Raw genomic sequence first — 12,993 nt, 5'->3', positions numbered from 1 at the left:
ACTCTCCAGCCAAGACCGGAATAGCTGGTCAAGAGGAGAAGGTCAACATCTGCACCGCAACACATGGAACACCTAGCCCTCCAGAACACCCACCATCACAGCTCTCACATAAAAACACAAACCACACACCCACCTTCACAGAGGCTCTCAAAAGAAATATACCCAAACAGCAGAGAACTCCAAATCACAAACGCACTCCACCACAACACAGCACAAATCACAAGACACTTAGCTCACCTGTACAGTGTGCCCCTCAACCTAAGCCCATAAGGCAAAAAAACTTGCCCAAAACACTAATCATAGGTGACTCGATAGTGAGGCACGCTGATGTCCCACTCACTAGGCTGAAGAAGGAGAAGGTAACAGTCAGCTGTCTGTCAAGTGTCGGGATCCGACACATAACACACACACTCAGGTCACTCCACAACAAGTACAAGTATGACTCTGTCATTGTCTATGTGGGCGTGAATGACCTGAGACACCTCCCTGGAAAGAGACATGGAGGAGATCTCAGATTATGTGGCCCAGGCAGGTATGACCCTATTCCTGAACAGCATTCTACCAGTGTCCAGAATTATACTGCAGTACAAGCAGAAAATGATTGACTTTAACAATTTAAGGTGTCATTCTAAGGGGATCCAGTATCTGTCTGCTTAGGATGACATGACTGACAGACCTTGATGCTTTACCAGAGATGGCCTGCATCTGTCTCCCCTAGGTTTCTGGATAGTGGCTAAGGCTCTTGCCACCCCTATAGTGCCTTTTTTAGACAGTGTTCCAAAGACCAAATTACCACTGTAACAACTATAAATAAATGCAATCTGAGGGTCATGCTGCTCAATGCTAGATGTCTAAATCTCAAGATGCAGTCACTCGAAGCACTCCTCAAAATGGAGAACAAAGACATTTGTGCTGTAATGGAGACCTGGCTTAAAGCAGCAGAAAGCACCCCTGCACTACCAGGCTATAACTCATTCCACACCTTTCAGCCTCAGAACATGGACCGAAGCTCCAAAGGCAGTGGCAACTCCATATTCATAAAGGATATGCACACCTCCAGACTAGTAGCCCAGCATAATGCATCGGAGATGCTTCAGGTACAACTAACAGTGGGTAAGATGGCGATTCAAGTCATAGCCTGCTATAGGTCCCTAACCATATCCCAAGACTCTCACTCCACATTCCTAAGTACCCTGGAAACTATTAGGGTCCAACCCAACAGTCTCATACTGGATGACTTCAACTACCCCTCCATCAACTTGAAAAACTACTCATGCACCAATACCCTTGCCCAACTCTTCCTGGAATTCATTAATTCCAATGTGCTGGACCAGCTCATTCTTACCTCCACTAGAGGAAACAACATCCTTGACCTGGTTATTACTGACATGGGCAATGGCTGCTCACCACCAATAGTCAATTCCTCCCTGGTTAGATCCAACCATAAACTAATTACCATGGAATTCCACATCTCACCCACACCACCAGCAAAGGTAACCACCATGAAAAACTTCTCCAAATCTGACTTTGGGCTCCTAAAAACAGAGGTAGCTAACTTCATGGCACCCATACAAATGGAAAATAGGTGCATGACTGCCGAATCATACAAAACTGCACTGTACGAACACGTACATAAATGCATGGAACTAGCCTACCCAACAGAATCAAGACGCTCTCCTCCAAAAAAAGGAAGCCAATCTGGTGGTCGCCTGCCATTAATAAACTCTACAACAGAAGGAAGAAACTGTTGCAGAAAAAGGTGAAGTCCCAAGACTGGAAAAACTCCCTTATTAGCCGCAACAAAAAGTTGAGATCCCTCATCAAAACCTCTAAAGCTAGCTATGAAGGCAGAATTGCGGCAGACACTAAAAACAACCACAAAGCCTTCTATAGTTATATCAAGAATCTCCACGGCAATACCCAGATTTGCTCTGAGTTACTGCACAATGGTACCTCCTATACTGAGCTGCCAGCATACTGGTAGACAGATTCAGTGCCAACTTTACCCCTCTCTTCCCCCCTAAAGGACCAATCACAATACTGGAAGAATGCCAGGCACCCAGCATTACTGAAGCACAGGTTAAAGCTGCATTGTCCAAGGTCAAGAATACGGCTTCCATGGGACCCAACAATATCCGTCTGTGTTCTACATGAACTACAAAATGAACTGACACCACATCTGTGTGCCCTGTTCAATCACAGCCTCACTTCAGGTTTTGTCCCTACAGAATGGTGCACTGCTAAGGTCATTCCTCTCCATAAAGGGGGAGCGACTACAGACCCTGGGAATTATCACCCCATTAGCCTGATGAGTCTGATATGTAAATCTATGGAGTGCAGTATCATGGACCTAATTAACAAGGATATAGAGAATCTCCAAACTCTGGATCCCACGCAGTTTGGTTTTGTAAAGGGTAGATCATGCCTGATCAACCTGGTTGACTTCTTTGAGTCAGTCACCAGTGCTGTGGATGAGGGAAAGGCAGTTCATATAGCCTACCTCGATCTGGCCAAGGCCTTTGATACCATTCCCTACTCAGAAATTATTGATAGACTCACTAAACTAGGCATCAACCCCTATATTACTAGGTGGGTTGCAAATTGGCTCACAGATAGAACCCATATTGTGAAAGTAGCCGACTCCAAGTCAGACTGCTGACCAGTCACAAGTGGAGTCCCACAGGAATTGGTCCTGGGTCCTCTCCTGTTTGGCATCTACTTCTCAGAAGTCCAGGCCAATATGGAGGGACTCTTGCTGATGAAGTCCACCAAGGATTGCAAGCTGGGAGCCATTATTAACTCTCCAAGTGATGTAGATATCCTACAGAAAGGCCTCACTGAGACCAGCGACTAGTGTCAAAACCATGGCCTTAAGCTTAATGCCAAAAAATGTCATCATTCCCGTTGGGAAAAACTCACTTCCCACTAATTACCACATTGATGGTAGCCCACTGAACACTGATGTTATAAGAGATCTGGGGACACAGGTTAACAGCAACCTCTCCTTCAACCACCACATTGCCACTGTGGTCAGAAAGTCCTTCTATGTGGCATATCTCATTACCAACGGTTTTGCATCCAGGAAGAAAGAGGTCATCATCTCTCTCTACTCTTCCTTCATTAGGCCAGTCATCGAGTATAATTCCCCATTTGGCATGTACCTCACTAGACACATGCAATAGCTGGAAAGGCCACAGAAGTACCTCACGAAGAGGATCCTAGGCCTTAAACACATGTTGTACATGGACAGACTAAAAAAAAAACAGCTATTCTCTGTTTCATATCGTCTACTAAGAGGCAATCTCTGCTTGACTTACAAAGCCATGTCTGACCCAGCTCTGTTAGAAATGCTACATCTAAAGAAATCCCAATCCGTCTACACCACACATTCCAGAGACCTCAACTTCATTACCACAATCAACAGAACATGTTGGAGGGACAGGTTCATAACCCAGAGACTGCCCATGCTCTGGAATTGACCTCCCATACATGTCAAGCAGAGCACCTCACTGGCCCTCTTCAAGAGAAATCTTGATGAATGGATGGGAAATAGAAAGATCACTCCAGTAGCTCTTCTTGATAGAGGCACTGGGAACTAATGTCGGGTGGCATGATGCCAGGGCACTTATATGGGCTAGGCTTGTAAAGGCTCCAGGGCCATTAGCCTAGTACACACCTATGCAAGCTATGAACAATGAGATTCCATTGATGCTTTGCAAGCTGTGTGTGAACCATGGCTTTTGCTGTAGCAGGCAACTGAATAAATGTCAGGAAAATCCTACTAGGACAGCTGAACTTTATTTGGGGTTAATCAGAGTCTCTTTAATTGATAGTAGGTGTGTACCCAAAAAGACTGAAGGCTGTAATTAAATCAAAAGATGCTTCAACAAAGTATTAGTTTAAGGGTGCGCACACTTATGCAACCAGCTTATTTTTGATATTTTTTCCCCTTACAGATTTGTTTGTTTTTCAATTGAATTGTACAGATTATAGGTTACATTAAAGGTGGGAAAAGTTTTGAAATGATTTATTGTGGTCTCATTTTTATACCACAAAACCCTGGCATTTTAACAGAGGTGTGTTCACTTTTTATATCCAGTATATATATATATATATATATATATATATATATATATATATATATATATATATATATATATATATATATATATATACACAAACACAAAATTATACACATTACAAGTGCAGAAAAGTCAATAAAACAAAGTGATAATATTATACAGAGTACACAGGAGGAAAATCCAGGTTGTGATAAATGAGTGCTTTGGACTAAAATGCCACATTTCATGAAAATCATATGTTTTTCCAATAGTCATACAGTTCACAGTTGAGATTTACAGATTTTTCCCAGAAAAATTCAGAATCAGTTTCTCTAAAAAGGATAGTTTCAAATTAAGTCCTTAAATCCTTTTGATTTGTTATACCTCCATCTTTTGCTAGGATTGTTTTTGATCAGGTGTCTCATGCACAACTATTGTTTCATGTAATTGTCAGTATAGTATTAGTCTATGTAGGTAGATTACAGTAAGCAGTGCTGTTTGCAGTTTTCAGATGTCTAAATAATGGGCTATGGGGTGTAGGGGACCTGCTGCCTGCAAACACACTTTTTGTTGCTTTTTTGGTGTTTATGCTTTGCTGATTTTCAGCACATGCAGTTATATTATCAGGCTAATACTTCTGTGAATACCAAGCAGGAAGAGTTTAGCCTTGAGGAATCTTAGGAAAAGCTGAAAAGGACACCGCTCCAAGAAACAGCCACAATCCTCTGCTAGTCCTCAGTAGCTTGGAGAATAAATTGATTAGGAGGTCTGTAGCTCCTTCACCAGTGAACAACTGGTGGTAGGAAGTTAGTGACAACAGAGATGCCCTGGGAATCATTAACACCTATGCTAAGTGTGCACTGTTCTGAGTGAATAAAGTACACAAGTACAACTCACACCTTCTTCATTCTAATTTTAGTTTTCCTACTGATTTTCTTGCAGCCTTAAATATCAAGGGGATTCATAAAGGTTACCAAAAAGTATAGATGACATGTACACTTAGTGTAATCTTTCTGAGTGACTAGAAAGCCCCAAAAATGTGGTAGAGATGTTCTACCACATCATGTACACTTAGTGTAGGTGTTAATGAATCTGGCCCACCAGTCCCCATGTGTTTCTTTAAATGACAGCAGCTTCACTGGAAATGCATGCAATTTCCTATCTTTGCAGCTAAAATTCAGTCTTCAGCTAACATGAACTTCCATAGGCAATTCAGTACTTTAATTCAGAGAAAAACAGACATTAATCACTCTCTCATGTTTGATTTACCTGTACTGACAACAACTGTCCAACCTGGTATCTTCCCTGTACACTGGTAGCAGTACATGAGATTTTGGCATCTGTACTGTCTACCTCGCACAGAAGAAGAACCTGGACATCTTTGGTGTGACACGTTTGCTGTCATTCCTCACTTTAAGCATTTAAATTGCAACTACACTCTAAACACATTTATTGTCCTTCCTACACAAGGATTTCTGTACTACCACATAACAATTAATGTTACTTATGACAGACATGAATATAAGCTTGATGATTCTTAAAATGTTCTTTACTGTTATCCTTACCACAATTTTTCTGTTGGTCACATCATGCCATATCCAAAGATTCACCTGTCCTTATCTTGTTAAATATACATGTATCCGTCATTCATGCATACTGTGATCATGGGCCCACTGTCTGTGTAAGTAACTTACTCCAGTGTGAGCCTGCAGAGTAAGTCACACTAAAAACAAGTCTTCTGGCATCAAGGCAGACTTACACAAGACAAAGTCACTTACGTTAAGAGGACAAGTCTTCCAGAATCTGGCCCCATGACTTTGTTGTTAAATACTGAAAGCTCTTTACTTCTCTCAGAGTGAAGTTAGCCTAATTTTACTTTAGTTTATGTGTTATTGCCTTATGTTACTGCCTTGTTTACTGAATTATACAGTGGTTACAATAGTTTTGTATGGCACCCATTCATATATACATATGCAAATTTAATTTAATCTCAACTGATTTTCTCTCATCAAGTTTTACTTTATATGCTCTGGGAGGTAGCTGAAATGGCAAGTGAATAGGTTTATAGGTAAGTACTAGGCTAGCTGCCCTTGCAGGCCATTTTAAGCCTAGCCAATCCCCTCTCTTTTTTTTAAACAAGAAACATCTTTATTGAATTATCACTCATGACTCAGCTAATCATAGATTTATAGAAACGAAAACAAACCATATTAATGTATTTTCATTTGCAGACATTATACATCACATAAAGTCTTCTATACAGTCATAGTCAGTCAAACATTACAAAGCTCATTCACCCTGCCACCCCTTAAACCTCATTCCTCCTCCAAAATATTATTCTGTATGTACTGTTCCCACAATGCCCATTTTCTTCTATGTAATTTGCTCCTACCATTTTCTAAAGGTCCCACTTCCAGTTCTTTGATCTCTGTTACTATATTCACTACTTCTAGTATGGTTGGTTTAGACTTTGATTTCTATTTTCTAGTAATTGCTTTTTTGGCAGCCACCAGAATTAAACTCAGCAAGGCCTTACTATGCCTGTAGAATTCCGATTTTGTATTACAGCTCAAAAAAATAATTTCTTTCGTTACACCAATTTGCTCGTTTAGTATTTCTGACAAATTACTCTGTAGGGAGTTTTTAAAGGCTGTCAACTCATTACACTCCAAAAAAACATGTTCCCAATTATAACATACATCCCTGTCACACCTCCAACATTTGCAATCTACCTGAAGAAAAATTATATAGTGTCTGCTTGCGGTATAAAAATACCTATGCAAACATTTCCAGAAATAGATCCTAGATATTCAAGACTTTGTTGCATATGAGGGAGCCATACATATACCACCCCATTGTTTCTTTGTGAATTGCTTATCCAATCTCTCTTTACAATATTTTCTAACTTCCTCTGACTGATTTCTATAGTTATCATGCAATATTGTATATGCCCCACTAATTATCCCTTTTTAACATCAGCTTCTGTTCTTTGATTTTACTAAAATCTCTACCAGTGCTGGTCTTTCACTTAAGATCCCCTATTCCTTTGTCTTTGCCTATATCCTGATATCAATCCTTGATAGGGAAGGCAATCTCTAGCCTGCAGTTCACATGAATTTGTGGGCTCTTCCCATTCTATTATCTTTCCCTCTATAAGTATTTGCTCCTAATTCCCTCATTCCTTTGTAAGTTTCATCCAGTAAATTCCAGACCCCTCTTGCCTATTCTCTTTACCCCTAATTGCAGTCATCCCTAACAACAGAATCTCCTTTCTCCATGCCTGTATTGGCTTAGTACTTGAATACTTTCTGCTACTTTAGTAATATAATATTATGTATGGTTATTGTTATTCTCCTTAAAGATCTGCATCCAAAATCCCAGTCTATTCTTATTTCTTGAGCTCCTCCTAGGTTTAATCATCAACCCTTTCTACTCTGAATTGTAGCTTTCTGATTGTGTTATGTATAAAAGCCTTAACTGTGTAACTCTGAAATATCATTTCAAATCAGGTAATCCTAAACCACCTGGTTCTACTGGAAGGATCAACTTATCCCACCTGACTCTTGCCATCTTCCCCTTCCAGATAAAATCCTTCAACTCTTTATTAACTGCTATCCACAGCTTCCCATCTGGCTGTTAAAAATATGCCTGACCTGTGTATAAAACTAAAGGAACTCAAAACATTTTCACCACTGGTATCTTGCTATCTACAGCCATAAAACAGAGCTTTCAGTTTCTCATTTCCTAAGTACATGATTTTATCATATCCCCATAAATATGGGTATTACAGAACCAATTAATGTGTGGGTACATAGCTTACAGCTGTTGCCTTTTTTATCTTCAGTAATTCGAGCAAAGTAAAACCAAGGATAGCATTCCAAAAGGAATGAATGTACTGGCTCAGAATAAAAAAAAAAAATTTATTTAATACTTAAAAAACAAAACAAGGTTAAGCGCTTTCATCTGAAAACTCATCAGACTTCATCAGAACCATATTATATATTATTATATATTATATAATATGGTTCTTATGAAGTCTGAATTTTCAGATGAAAGCACTTAACCTTGTATTGTTTTTTAAGTATTTTTTTTATTCTGAGCCGGTACATTCATTCTTTTTTATCTTCATTAATGTTATATCTTGAACAAAAAACTGAAACTGTCTCAGGATGTTTCACAACACTGAAATGGTCTTTTCTGGTTTTATCAGGTAAAATAATATCATCTGCAAATAAAGCTAACTTATCTTGATTACCATACCAATTATATCCTTAAATTTCTGAGTCCTTTATTTTCTTTGCCAGTGGATCTAAATATAACACAACCAACAAAGGGAAAGAGGACACCCCTGCCTGGTTGCTCTGCTCAAACAGAACTTATCAGAGAGGAACCCCCACATTAATTTTCACCTCTGATCCCTCATACATCATCCTCACTAATGTTATTTTGTCAAGAAATGCAAATACTTCCATTGCCCTACTCATAAAATCTTAACTTACTCTGTCAAATGCTTTCTCTGCATCAAGACCCACCAACAACGATACTTTTTTTACATTCTGCTTCACTCTGGGTCATCGTTCTATTAATGTTGTCAAATGTTTGCCTCCCCTCCACAAAACCACAGTGATCCATATCTATCAATGTTGGCATCATCTTTGCCATTCTTTTAGCCATTATAGACATAAACACTTTATAATCATGGTTTAAAATTTAAATGGGCCTATGAGAAGCTGGATCTGATGGGTCTTTACCATATTTATGTATTACAGTCTGTACAGCCTTCTTCCATGATGTTGGTGCTTCTCCTCTTTTAAAATACTGTCAGACAAAACCTTCCAGATCTTAATCCATTTTTTCCCTCCTAGCGTATAGATTTCTACAGGAATACCATCTATTTCCTGCAGATTGGTTATACATCACATTTTCTCTCTCATCTCCTTCTATATTAACTGTAAGCAATTGAGCCTCATATACCTCTAACCCTGACATACTTAATTATTCCATAAACATTTCCATTTGTACTTCTTATTTTACACATTTCTCTGCTTTATAGAGATTTTCATAAAATTCCCAAAAAGACAAATTTACTGGCTCTGTTTTCTGAGTTTCTGTTTTCACAGTGGGAAAGCTGAAATTAAGATGTTACTCAGTATGCAGCCATCTTGGAAGTCAGCTAGCCAATTTCCCTTTTGGTACTTGAAATAACTTTTCTCATTTGGTGTTAGATTGGCCTTACCCATCCCATGGTCGATAATTATATATTGCCCCTGGTGAGAATAACTGGGATCATACCATAGATAATTTGAGGGGACTCATGCATGGGATAAAGCATTTAGTAGCTGCTTCTGTCCATTAGTAGAATAATTTTAGTTTTGTGGGCAACAAACATAAGCAAATCAATACTATTTGCAGAACGAGAAATTACTATCTTTTTAAATTTAATAAATTTGAATGCAAAACAATGAGCATGAGGCATATTTAGTATTTATTTTTGTTGACCACGAAAGTCAGATTGGGAAGTGCTCATTTTCAGTGGCCTGGGGAGAGAAAAGCAAAGTAATATAATACAAGAACAAATGCCCCATTTCTCATCTTAATGTCAGCACTTAGATCATCTAATTCTTAAAAATAGAATTTGCCCTACTGATATAAACAAGGAAGGCACTATGCCTGTTTGAATGCCAGTGTACTTCAGTGTTACATGTATGATGCATTGTTCTGATTACCATATATCTGAATTAGTTGTTAGGTCTGCTGTCCCAAATGATAATGTACATAAAAATGGGAACACTACAACCACTCAAACCCAAGTACCCAAAGACTACTTTGTCAAAGCCAGGGACTTGGGTATCTTGTAGCTTAGGTAAGATGCCACTTGTGCTCAGACTTAAATATGAGTTCTGGCAAACAGTTGCTGCAGTTTATCCAAACACATTATTTGAGTTCAAGCGAGGGTCAATTCAGTAGCCATGGTGAGGCAGTGGTAGGGAAATGAGTGTGAATTATGAAACTGGTCAGGAAGGGAAATTTTAGGTTTAGGGAGTGGGGAGGGGGGTTTCAGGGTTAGGAACTGAGAAAGGAGTCTTAGGGTTAGGTAGCAAGAAGGGAGTCTTAGGGTTAGGGAGTTGGAGCAGGATTTTAGGTTTAGGGAGTATGAAGGGATTTTTAGGGCTAGGGAGCAGAAAGGGAGATTCAGGGTTAATGCTTGGGTTCTCATAGGACTATATAATGTTATATGACAGGGCACTTAGCGGGCTGAGTAATTTCTGGAGAATGAGTTACTGGAAGTTCGAATACTTGACCTTTTGAGCAGGTGGCAGTGAGCAAGTATGTTGCAAGCTACTAGCACACTAACACATGTAGCAGACCCCATAAAAACTTATCACAAAATTGCAACAAAGACTCTACAAGTGAACTCACTATAACCCAGAATTCCTATTACTCTTGGATGTAATGTCAGTACTCAGGAAATAGGAGCTACTCATTCTTAGACACATCCATAACAACTGGAAAACATTATAACATACCTGAGATAAATCATGTTCAGATTCAGATAGAAGCATCAGCAGTTGATTTACTTATTGTTTAGTTTCATGAAATATACAACACAGTACTGGAGTGCATACAAAAGTAGCGTGTACTTGTAACCATTCTATTCCTTCCAGTCTCTCTTCCCCTGACTAGTATACACTAGCACTCTCCTGCAGATAGCTGTGCCTGGCTGCTTGTGGCACTGCTTCTCCACAAGTGACATTGGATTTAGCCTTAATTGTTGCTCCTTACTAGGTATTTCTCATGTGTGGATATTTTGTTTTGCTGCCCTGCTGTGCTCTATCTTTCTTGTGGCTGACTGCTCACTGCCTTACTATATAGCAGTCTTTTTTCAAACCTTTCTATAGTATCACTTCTTTCTGCACTGTATTTATTACTGTAGCATCTGAGTCAGGGTTGATACCTCAAGTACTGTGTTGTGACACCTGTGGCTAAAGTATCTAATATTGCAGTTGAATATGGACAGGGGTGAACTTTATTTTATGTGGATGGAGAGTCTGTTACACAACAGCAGTATCCTCTGCTAGATATACCTGTCCCTCCAAACTGTTCTGTTGATATTGCAGAAGAGGTTTAGGTCTCTAGGCTGAGTATATCTGATGCCATTTTACTTGCTGATGTGCATTAAATCCATCAGTAATGGGTTAGAGGGTGCCTTATATGCAAGACACTTGTTACCTCTTAGCAGTCAGGATACTGAGTATAGTAATGGGGCTTTGAGTCAGTCCATGTAGGACAAGTTATGTAGGCTTTGTATCCTTTTAGTAAGGTATCTCTGTGGTCATTCCAGTTGTTGCATGTGTCTGGACAGAAAGACTGCATTATATTCAATGATTGGCCTAATGAGGGCTGAGTAAAGGGGGCAATGACATCCCTAGATCTTGACACAATCCATTTGTGTATAAGCTGTGCAATAAAGAAGGACTTTCTTATAACAATGGAGTCATGTTGCCCACATTAGCTCCCAAATCCCAAACAAATGGGTCAGCTCTTACAAGCATATTATCAGTATGGTAGATCCATGAGGTAGATGACTTCCCAAAGGATATAATAATGCATTTTTTTGGTATCAAGTTTCAGTCCATGATTTTGGCACCAGCTATTTATCTGGGACAAAGCTTCCTGCAGGATGGCTAAGTCATTTGTGGATTTGATGACTGCTCTGCAAACTTAGTCAGCCAGATCCCTTTGACATTGGCTTTTACTTCAGAAAAGTAGATGCCAATAAAGAAGGGTCCTAGAATAGAACACTGAGGGGCTCCACTGGCAACTGATCTCTTTGTGAAGGTAACTTTGCCTATTTTACTTATCTGTGTCATATCTGTAAGCCAGTTGGCAATCCAGTGAGTGACATAGGGGTTATTCCCAATCTATTTCACTTTTCTACTATATCTGAGTGAGGAATTGGGTCATAAGCTTTGGCCAAGTCAAGGTATGCGGTGCATACCATTTTGCCTTCATCCATTGCTTTGGTGACCTTTTCAAAATATCTGCCAGGCCGACTAAGCATGAATTGCTCTTGACAAATCCAAATGGGTACAGTGTTTGAAGGTTCTCTATGTCCTGACTGATTCTTTCCATAGCTATGCATACGAGGGTGGTCAGACTGGTGGTCTTATGGGTCTGTAATTGCCGAGGTCTATGGAAGGTCCTCCCTTATGCAGGGGAATGACTGTAACTGTTCTGTATTCACTTGGTACAAAACTTGTATGGAGGCTGAGATTAAACAGTGTTGTTAGGGGTGTGGCTAGATCATGCTTCATACTATTTAAAGGACAACCGCGACTCAAAAAACATATTAATTTCATCATGGTTTGATGTTTCCTACATTTTAATAGCACTCTAAGACTATTTTGAGCTTTTTAGATATTTTTAGATGCAATTTCTGACTCTGACCACATGGGGTCTGGCATACTGAAAAAATTCAGACTGTTTACTCTGCCTCTAGGTATCCCAGAATGCATTATTTGTCTCCAAAAAATTGCATCAGATCTGCCACGTTTTGCCTTAAGCTGCTGTCACTTCATTGACTTAACAGGCATTCACTACAGGCTTAAAATCCCCTACTTTTGGTTAAAATGTTATCCTTTTTCAATGACCACTTAAAACACAAGCAGTAGAAATGCTACAGAACAGAACTGAAAAGTGCATTTTAAAGCTCTTTCATCTTAGAAATGCTAAATTGCTTTCTTTTGTGAAGGCTGAAATCTAGCTCTTCAAGGAATCTCCCCTCCCACTTCACACCTACCTTCCCTAGCTGTCAAAGAGCCAAGGCTAATTTGACCAATTATCTGCATGTGATTGACAGCTCACAGCAGGTGACCAGACAGATGTACTGTTTGCTTGTCAGCCTTTTCCTTACAGTGGGAGACTTTTTTTG

The 12,993-nt window shown here is 39.5% G+C and overlaps 1 protein-coding gene across 1 annotated transcript in view; it reads left to right on the top strand.

Annotated features, from left to right (window-relative positions):
- Positions 1-12,993, top strand: part of LOC122811495 (protein FAM71B-like) — a 703,144-nt gene that overhangs the window by 401,228 nt on the left and 288,923 nt on the right. The gene's annotated exons all lie outside the window — the stretch shown is intronic.

This window comes from Protopterus annectens, chromosome 9.part0 (genome assembly GCF_019279795.1).
Source record: "Protopterus annectens isolate FY-2018-M chromosome 9.part0, PAN1.0, whole genome shotgun sequence".
NCBI classification, from domain to species: domain Eukaryota; kingdom Metazoa; phylum Chordata; order Ceratodontiformes; family Protopteridae; genus Protopterus; species Protopterus annectens.
The sequence above is the reverse complement of the archived record's forward strand: the minus strand, read 5'-3'. Positions and strand labels throughout refer to the sequence as shown.